Here is a 9,371-nt window from a genome sequence, read left to right on the forward strand (position 1 = left end):
GTAAATATTACAAGTTATCTGTGTCACTGCTCTTGCCAAATGTTTAATATTTTAGTAAAGTTGCACTGAGTACTCTTGCCACTTCACAGAAGGAACTCGGTGTGCTCTTGAATAAGTGCTAATTAGTTTGCTCTAATTTACAACTTCAAGTGCACAAAACACAGCCTTGGTGTGGGTGCATGGTGCAAAGTCCCTATTTTTGCCAAAAGGGTTTAATTTTAGGAAGGTTTCCATTTCCTGATGTGGGATGGGGAGTTTTGAGCAAGGGTTGGGGGGGCTGGATTCCCTTTGCAGCATCTCCTATGGAGGAAGTCTATTTGATATCAAAGTGGCTGTACTTGATATCAAATCTGGATGCGTTTCGTACCAAGCTGATGAAAATTCGTGAGGGGGAGAAAAGAGTGGAGTGAGAGCCAATGCTGCCCTCAGATGTGGGATGGGTGCTTTACGTATGCATCCAGCCCATCCCGTCCAGCTCCACACCCCAGCATTTCCCCCCAGCCCTGCGTGGAGCTGAGCACAGCTTTATGGCTGCTCTGCTGGGTGCTGCCCATGCAATAGCAGAGATGCGGGATGAGCGTCCAGCCCCGACTTGTGCTCCAAATCCAAACCAACACGAAATCCCCAAAAGGTCACTGCCCCAAGTCAAAATATAAGGAAATATATGGAGAAAAACAGAAATTTCAGTGCATTTCTCCCCTTTTGTTTTTTTGCAAAGAAGGAAAGCCGGGCGGATAGCCCGCACTTCTGATCTTTTTGCGCTATTTAGCAAAGGGAACAGGCAACACCTCGCCCACGTGCCTCAGCCAAGAGGTGCTGGGGGCGCCGGCTGCATTTTTTTTAGCAAGAAGCCAAATTTCAGAAGTTTATTTCCAGGAGCGCGGAAACAAAAAGGGAGCGGCTGGAAGGCGGCCGTCCAACCAGCGCCCATCGCCGCCAACGTCCGCGCTCGATCCCATCGCTCCCACTGCCCCCAGCGCCCATTGTTCCAGGTTTCCGCACTGCTTCCAGCGACTCCCGCCGTCCTCAGCACGCCCAGTGCAGCCACGACTGCGATCCGCACCGAGCACCGCCCCGCACCGCCCAGCACCAGCGGCCCGCCGCGACCCGGCCGGCGGCGCAGCGCGGTGAGCGCGGCACCAAGGGCGCGTGGCGCGGCGCGAGCCGCTCCGGGACCGTGGGCGGGGCTGCGCGCGGCGGTAGGCGGGGCTGCGCGCGGCGGTGGGCGGGGCTGCGCGCGGCGGTGGGCGGGGCTCTGCGCGGCGGGGCCGGGCGGGCGGCAGCGGCGGCGCGCTGTCAGGCCGGTGCCGGTGTGATGAAGATTGGCGGCAGGTAGGCGCTGTCACTCAGCGGCGGGGCCGCCGCGCGGGGGCGGGCGGAGCCGAGCGGACAAAGCGGCCCCGGGCGCCGGGGCACGTGCGGCGAGCGGCGGCGGGCGGCTCCTCCGCGCCCTCCTCCCATCGGCGCTCCGGTGCGGGAAGTAACTTGGCGTTCCGCTGCGGCGCTCGCGGCGCCGTTCCTCTCCGCCTCTCCCGGTGCGCGGCTCCCGGCGGCGGTGCATAGCGGCGGGGGACCGGAATGTGACCCCCCCCCCCCCCCCCCCCCCTCCCCTCCTCCCTCCCTTTCCCTTCCCCCTTCCCCGGTCATTGCAGCGCTATGCGGCCGCGCGGTGCTCTCCGGCCGCGTGCGGTGCTCGCGGCGGTGTGGCCGTTACCCGGGGAGCCGCGGTGCGCTCCGGCTCGGCACGGTTCCTCCCGGCGGTCGCAACCCTGGGGGGCCTCGTAATCCCTCCTGCGGTTTGTGTGCCCCAGCCCGGCCCGTTGCAGCCCCCCAGCCTCGTGCAATGCACCCCGGCTGCTCGCGGTCCCCGCAGCCCGCTGCGATCTTCCCCCGGCCCGTTGCAACCCCCCAAGGGGGGCTGCGTTGCGCCCCATCCCGTTGCGATGTGCTCCAGCTGCATGCAGTTGCCCTGACCCGTTGCAGTCCCCCGGTTCTTTGCAGTGCATCCTGGCAGCCCGCAGCCCCCTCGGCCCGTGGCAGCGCACCCCGGCTGCTTGCGATACCCAGCGGCCCACTGCGTTACACCCAGCTGCGTGCAGCCCCCCAGTTTCTTGCAATCTCCTCCCTGCTCACTGCAGTGCATCCCAGCAACCTGCAGTCCCCCAAAGCCGTTTCAATACTGGCCCATTGCAATGCCCCCCAGTCACTTACAGTTCCTCTGACCCGTTGCAGACTGCTGTCTTTTGCCATGCACTCAGCTGCCTGCAGCCCCCCAGTCCTCTGCAGTGCATCCTTGCTGCTTGCAACCCCCCCCACCCCGTCCCATTCAAATGCACTCCAGCTGCATGCAGGCACCTCGACCCATTGGAATTCCCCCTGGTCCACTGCAACCCCTCAGCTCTTTGCAACACACCCCGGCTGTTTGCCATCCCCCAAACCCGTTGCAATCCCTCCATCCCGTGGCAGTGCACTTGGAGTGTGCCCTCAGAGTAATACATAGGGCTGGGGAGCACCACCCCGAAAGCATACACCCTGCTCGCTGCCAACCACCAGCCCAGGGCTGAAAGGGTGAAACACAGCGTTTTCTCATCTTTTTGCCCCCTGCACGCCCACTCCGTTCCCCAAGGTTTGTGTCTCTGCTCTTTGTTTGGATATTGGCCCCGTAACAGATGTCTGGGGATGTAGACTGGGGCTCCCAGCCCCTTTTGGGGTTTTTATCATTTATCTTCCTTGCTTCATTGAAACTTTCCCTGATGTGCTTTCCCAAGTTTTGGGTTTTATTTCTCAGCCCCTTTTTAAAGAAAACACAAAAATCCCCATTTTGGGAATGTTTTTGGGCTGATTGATGCACAAAACCTAAGTAATGCCCATAGGAGGGGCACATTCCAGCTCTTTGGGGTGGGTGGAGTGAGGCATCGGGATTCCCCCCATTTTCCTCCCACCCTCTATTTACCAAACTCCTCCTGCTGAGGTTTCCCCTGTTATTAGGGGCAAAAGTTAATTGACCACATCTAATTATTGGTGGGGGGAGCAGCAGTGCAGGCAGCAGCGAGGGACGGACCCTGCGTTTCTCTGCTGTTGCACCCAAACCACATTTTAATTCACATTTTAATTCACATTTTAATTTTCGGTCACACTTCAGTCCACGTTTCAGCATTAATATCCGCATTCCTGTTGCAGTATTGCTGGCTTAGAAGCTCCAGCTCTGACCAGACCTCCTCACTTTGCAGTTTTTTTGCTTTCCCAGGGAACTTTCTGATGGCTGAGCAGTCCCTGCCCGCCGCCGGCCTGCGCCTCCCGTCCCGACCCCAGGAGATCTGCAGGAATTCAGCGTCCGTCCCCCAGCCGCGGCCGATGCGCAGGTGTAGGTGAGCGGAGCGCCGTGCGGCGCCCTGGGGTTGGCTTCCCCAGGATTTTCCTGTAGTCCTGCGGCACTGTGGCTGAAAGTACTTTGTGACAGAGGTTGGGGTGGGATTCCCCATCCCGGGGTGGATGGGGAGGCTGGAGGCGGTGCATAAAAGCACGGTGTAAAAATATATGGGGCTCAAAGTGGCGCTGCAGTGGGAAACTGATTGAAAATGCCCAAGTTTGCGTTTTTGGGGCTGAGAGCTCTCCTGGATCTCTGTGCTGCGGTTTTGCTATTTCTTCCCTTGTAGAAGTACTAAGCACAAACAACATGCATTTTCCCATAGTTTTCCAAAGTTCTGCTGTGCAGAAAACCCAAAAGGTTGGTGCTCTGTGGGGGAGAAAACATTTTGGTATCATAGATTTCATCGGAGAGCTGCTGCTTTCTGCTCTCTGATTGCACTTTTTGAGTCCAATTCCTGCTTTTTTGGTGGTGCTTTGAGGTTAAGCTCTGGGGTTGGGGTTGACTTGCAGCCGTCCCATGTCCCCACTGGCAGCTGTTGTAGGGAACGTCTCACAGAGGGGGCTGAGCGCGGAGCAGCTTTTCCCCTAATGAGAATTGCAATTGGAATCCTGTTAAGAACAAACGGCCGCTAATTAGAAAAAAAATATTTTGTGGCATCGTTAGCCCAGAATGTGAAGATTCTGCCTCAACGGCAGCGCTGGGGGGAAGCGGGTTTAATCCTCGCAGGGATGCGGCGCCGGGGGATGCTCCAGGTGGAAAATCCCGGGCAGAATCCCACGGGACGGCCCCAAAGCACAGCTGGAGTGGGACGGCCCCGCAGCTGTGTCAATATGACGGGAATTCGGCCTTGGCTCCGCGCTCCCCCCTCCCCTCCTCTGCCAATAACCTCGTGTTGGGCTCCAGCGTGTGCTGATAAACTTAAATTGGTGTTGGTTCGCTCTGTGAGTGCGGCGAGGTGCAGGGCTGTGTCTGGCGCAGCAGGGATTTTTTTTCAATTAAAAAAAAAAAAGGGCAAAGATGCCTTTTTGGTCATCACTGCTGGAGCGATGCGGCGCTGCTAACGAGATGCAGATGCTGGCAGCAGCGCCGGGCCGACGCTCACGACCCTTCTGTGAGTGTGGGAGCGAAATCGCCCCAAGCCGGCCCTGCAGTGGGAATTCTGGGGTCACACTGAGAATTGATCCCAGCTACAGCCCTGCCTGTTAGCATCCTGCAGCACCAGGTAGGCATCGTGCAGCAACAGGCAGTGGGACTGCAGGGGAAGGGCTGCAGATCCCCTCAACCCAAATCCCTGCATCCCGCCAGGAAGCTGTAACCCCACGTCCCAAATCCCATCCCAGCCTGCATCCCAACCCATATCCCAACCTGCATCCCAACCCTTCCCAAATTCGGGAGGGCAGCTGCAGTGCAATATGATTGGAGCGCCTCAGGAAAGTGCCACCAGCTCCGTTCTGTGTGTAGCTTTCAACTTTAATAAGGTGTTGCAAAAACTATGAAAATAGTTATAACCAAAACCACATTTTTTCAGCGCGCGCCGGCTCTGTTCTGCGTCCCTCGGCCACAATGTCTGCCTTTGTACCCTCCATAAAGCTGTTGGAGCGCAGTGAGGAATGGCAGCGGGGCAGGACGGGGGTTAATGGACACGATGTGGATATCCGAAAATCCCAGGCGGGGTTGGAAGCGTTGCAGGCAGTGTGTTTTATTTTGCTTTCAAAACCAGGATTTGGGGCATTAAAATCGCATCGCCCGGGCTCACGAAGCTGACCTGAAATCCTCCCCAGAGTTGGAAGGTGTTGTTACTATTGCTGCACGTTGTCCTGTACTGTTGGGCCAGTGGGTTTGGATGCCTCCCTTTGCTGGAAGGCGCTTTATAGGTTTGCAGAGCCCTTAATGTGGTTGGAAGCAGCGCTCCCAGCTTGCAGGGCCGCATTAGGGCAGCACTGCTTCATCCCATCCAATTCCCACTGCAGTGCTGTGAGCCGGAGCCCTTCGTCCGCAGCGCCCTGCTTCGTGCCCATCTGTGATCCAGCACTGCCCACGGGTGGGGAATTCGTATTTTTCCTTTTTTTCCTCGCCCATCCACAAAATTGACTTTCTGGCACATTGTGGGGTTTTAGTGTTTGCCTCCCTGGCATCCTGCAGCCCTGTTGCAGCAATGTGAAATTGGCCACTCCGTCAGCTCCGTCCAACAAGCTAAAACATCTCAGTCTGAAGGAGATCCCATTTTGACAAAGCCCTCAGAAAGGTCAGAATGCATTTGCTCAGAAGTTGTGATCCTTGTCTGTTAGGGAAAGAGTGGGAGATTGATTTGGGAGCAGAAAATCCAGAACCGGGACCTTTGGTGCATGTGAGTCGCCATCCCTTCGGAGGGCATTACACAGGTGGGTTGCTATCTGCACTTCTCCTAATGAGCTGGTAATTAAAACCCCTATCAGCTGCTGGAGCTCAGCCTGCCGCGATGGGATCTCAGCGGCGTTGCCTCGGGGGTCCCTCGGGATTTTAGACCTCAAAGATGCTCTCCCAGTTTGGGGTGACTTTACCCCATCACTGTTCCAGAGGTGCTGCCACTCTTTATGTCCCATTCTGCCTCAGCCCCATCAATGGCTCCCATTAGTCTGCCTTCCCTAAATCCATCCTAAACCTTTCCCAGTTTATGTCCTTCACTCTCGCCATCCTCCTTGTGCAAGAACTCTCCAACACACAGTTTTTGGTTCTCCATTTATCCACTTTTAAGCATCCCAAAGAGTAGAGCTGGAGGACAGATACTGCAAATCCCACTGCAAAATTAGTGGGCTGCTTCAGTGCTGAGCACCCGGGGGGGGGGGGTGGCCAAGGTTATCTCAAGGTGGGATCGTGTCATTCCCTGCAGCCCTTCCTGCTGGGATCTGCCTTTGGGGCTGGGAGCATCCCTGAGGCCCGGGCTGTTATCTCTGCATGCATCGTGCATTCTACTCTTGGAATTAATTGCATGGGCTCAGAGCATCATCTCCGTCCTGCTGCTTGCAGCATGCGTGCAGTGAGCTGGGGAGGGCTCAGCACACCCAGCAGTAGTGCCTCTGTCCCCACTCCTGCATTGAGTTTTGCTGCAAAAGCAAAGTTTGCAAAACAAAGCAGTGGTTTTCCATCCCTGCAAGCCTTCCTCTTGCAACTTCCAAACCAGCCATGCAACAAGCTGCTCCTCCTTTACAAGTTGCAAGCATGCTTGTTGAATTTTCCTCTTTTTCCTTCTTGAACTCAGTCCTTTTATCAAAGGAAGCACTCAAACCAGCACCCCAGCCTTTGCATCAACACCACTGAGCGGGGGGTGGCAGAGGTGAGCAGTCTCCCAGGTGAGGTTTGCAGAGCCCTCTTTGTCATGCTCCCTTTTCAGAGTCCCCTTTCACAATGTTCTTTTTACAAACCCCTCTTACAGCATGTCCCCTTGCAAAGCCCCCTTTACAGCAACCAACTTTGCAAACTCTTAAGCAAAGCCACCCTTGCAAACTTTCTTTATGAAGCCCCCATTGCAAACATTCCCTTTGCAAAGCTATCACTCCAGCGTACCTTTTCCAATACCCCCTTTGCAAAGCCCTCTTTATAGCACCCAACTTTGCAAACCCCGTTGCAAAGCTCCTTTTGCAAAGACCTCCTTTCCACTGCTCCCTCTGCAAAGCCACTTCTCCATCACCCTCTTTGTAAAGCCCCCATTACAAACACCCGCTTTGCAAAGCTCCCCATTTTAAAGCTCAATTCGAAACGCCCCTTTTGCAAGCACCCGTCTTGCAAAGCCTCATTTTCATCAGTGTTTTTTGCAGAGCCCCATTTGCAGCTCCCTGTTTCCAGCGCCCTCGTTGCAGAGCCCCCCTTTGCACGGCTCCCAGTGCAAACAGCCCTTTGCAGAGCCCGCCATGTTGCCCCTGGTGGTGCATTTTGCCCCCCCAGCTGTGGTGTGAGCCAGAGGGGCAGCAGCTTGGCCCCGCTCCAGCACTGGGCCGGGACACACAGCACCCTTCATGAAACCAGACAGAATTAAACCCTTTGTTTCCTGTTTGCAGCCCGCCTTGGCCGAGGCCGGGAGCGCTCAACAAACCCTCCTTTGTACTAATTTAATTAATCGGGGCGGCGAGGATGAGAGTGGGGCTATAAATACTGCCCCTTCCCGGGGGCAGGAGGGGACTGCACAGTGCCATTCCTGGGCTGGTGACCCTGAGCACCGTGGCGGTGCCATGTGGGAGCTCAATTTGGGAGGAAAAAGGGGATTTTTGGGAAAAGCACCGACGTGGTGGCGCAGCCGCTTTTGCAATGCTGCTGTTGCTCATCCTCCCAGAAAGCAAATGTCTTGCCCCAGTGTTTGCAGAAGACAAGTTTGGGGTTGTGCACAACTGAGCAAAATGCGCTGGGAATGGGGTGGGGAATTTGGGTTTGGTGCAAAAGATGGGCCTGCGTGATTCTGCTTTGGGTCTGGGGTGGCAGATGACAAACGCCTCCTGTCTGCTCGCAGCGTTTCAGTGGGATATTTGCTGGTCTGTGTGCAGTCTGAGATTTTTCCACCCAGTCCCTTTGCAAATGATGAAACCAGAGAATGCAACACAGGGCAGTTCCCCATCTGCATTTCCTTCATGTTGTGTTGGGCACAGGAGCTGTGGGTGATGCTGCAGGGGTGGGGAGTTCACTTCTGACCCCATTTTTGGGGCATTCTGGCAGCTTTTGCTAATCGTGCCACAATTCTGTGTTACTGAAGGAGCCCCACCAAATCTCCCTAAATAAACCCAAACCAGTGGAGCTCACAGAGGTGCTGGAGCAAAGCCAACTTTGAGGGGTTAAGGGGTTAAACCCACACGTTGAGGAGGAATCCGACCCCATCCCAACTGCATCCAGAGCCAACATTCCCCATTCCCAGCTTTATTTCCAATCCCCTGCTCCATTCCTCAGCCTATAATGAGCCAACATTCAGCATCTGACCAAATCTCAGTGAGTTTGGAGCTCCTCTCCTGCCACTCCTGGCAGCAAGAAGAGCCGGCCATAGAAAGGCTTTGGGTTACTGTATGTAGCACTGCTGCTATTTCTGGTGGTTAAACAGGAGAGGGTTTGCCCATTTATTTTAGGACTGCTGGGTGATGTCACATGAAACCTGGAGAATTTGTTGGTGAAACTTTATCGGCCGAGCCCCGCTGCTGCCTTAAAATAGCTGCGCTAGGGCATGGCCACGGGGCTGAGCCTGGGGTGAGGTGTGTGGTTGGGCTCCCGGCCTGAATTTAAGGGAAAAAGTACTGTTTTGGTCCTTGGAAGGTAAAATGCAAAAGGAAAGATGTTTTTCCAAGCAGGGGCCTTTACTCCTGGCTCAGTCCGGGGGAAATCGCAGCAGCAGGATTACTGTTGGGAATGAGTGGCGTGGGGGAACTGCGCTGCTCTCCATTGGGAGATCCCAAATCCAGCATGGAGAGCGTGCATCCCCCTGCTCGTGCTCCTCCTGCCTCCGTTGCAATGTGAGCAGGCTGCTGTTGCTCCCTCGGCATTCCGGATAAGAAGCCGGGTTTTCCCACCGGGAAGCAGTAGCGTTGGGTTTGTCAATGGCCAAGATGGAAGAATGTCCATTCCACCTTGTCAAAAACATGTCTGGTAGTTCCTTAGCGAGAGTTGACGGGGATGGCGGCTCACTGGGATGTGTTGGAAGAGATCCCAACAGCATTAAGAAGAAATCTGTTTTTTCCCCATGTGTTGATGATGGGGCAGTGGAAAGCTCCGATTTGCACAGTGCATCCCATACTTGGGATGTTTCAGAGTGCAGTGACATCCCAGCCGTGTCACGTCTCTATTTACACAACCCTGGGTAAATACTCCACATCCGCTTTTAATCCCAGTTTTCCTGGAATTTAAGGGCTTTGGTCACACTGAAAGTTTCTGAGCAACAGTTTTTCATGCTGTTTTTTTCCTCCTAAAGGAGAAATGTGCATTTCCCCATTTGAGCAGGAAAGGGCTCACACGCCCAATTTTTGCTTGGGGTGAGCAGAAGCCCCACCAG

This window comes from Tetrao urogallus (assembly GCF_951394365.1).
Source record: "Tetrao urogallus genome assembly, chromosome: 22".
Classification (NCBI taxonomy): Eukaryota; Metazoa; Chordata; class Aves; order Galliformes; family Phasianidae; genus Tetrao; species Tetrao urogallus.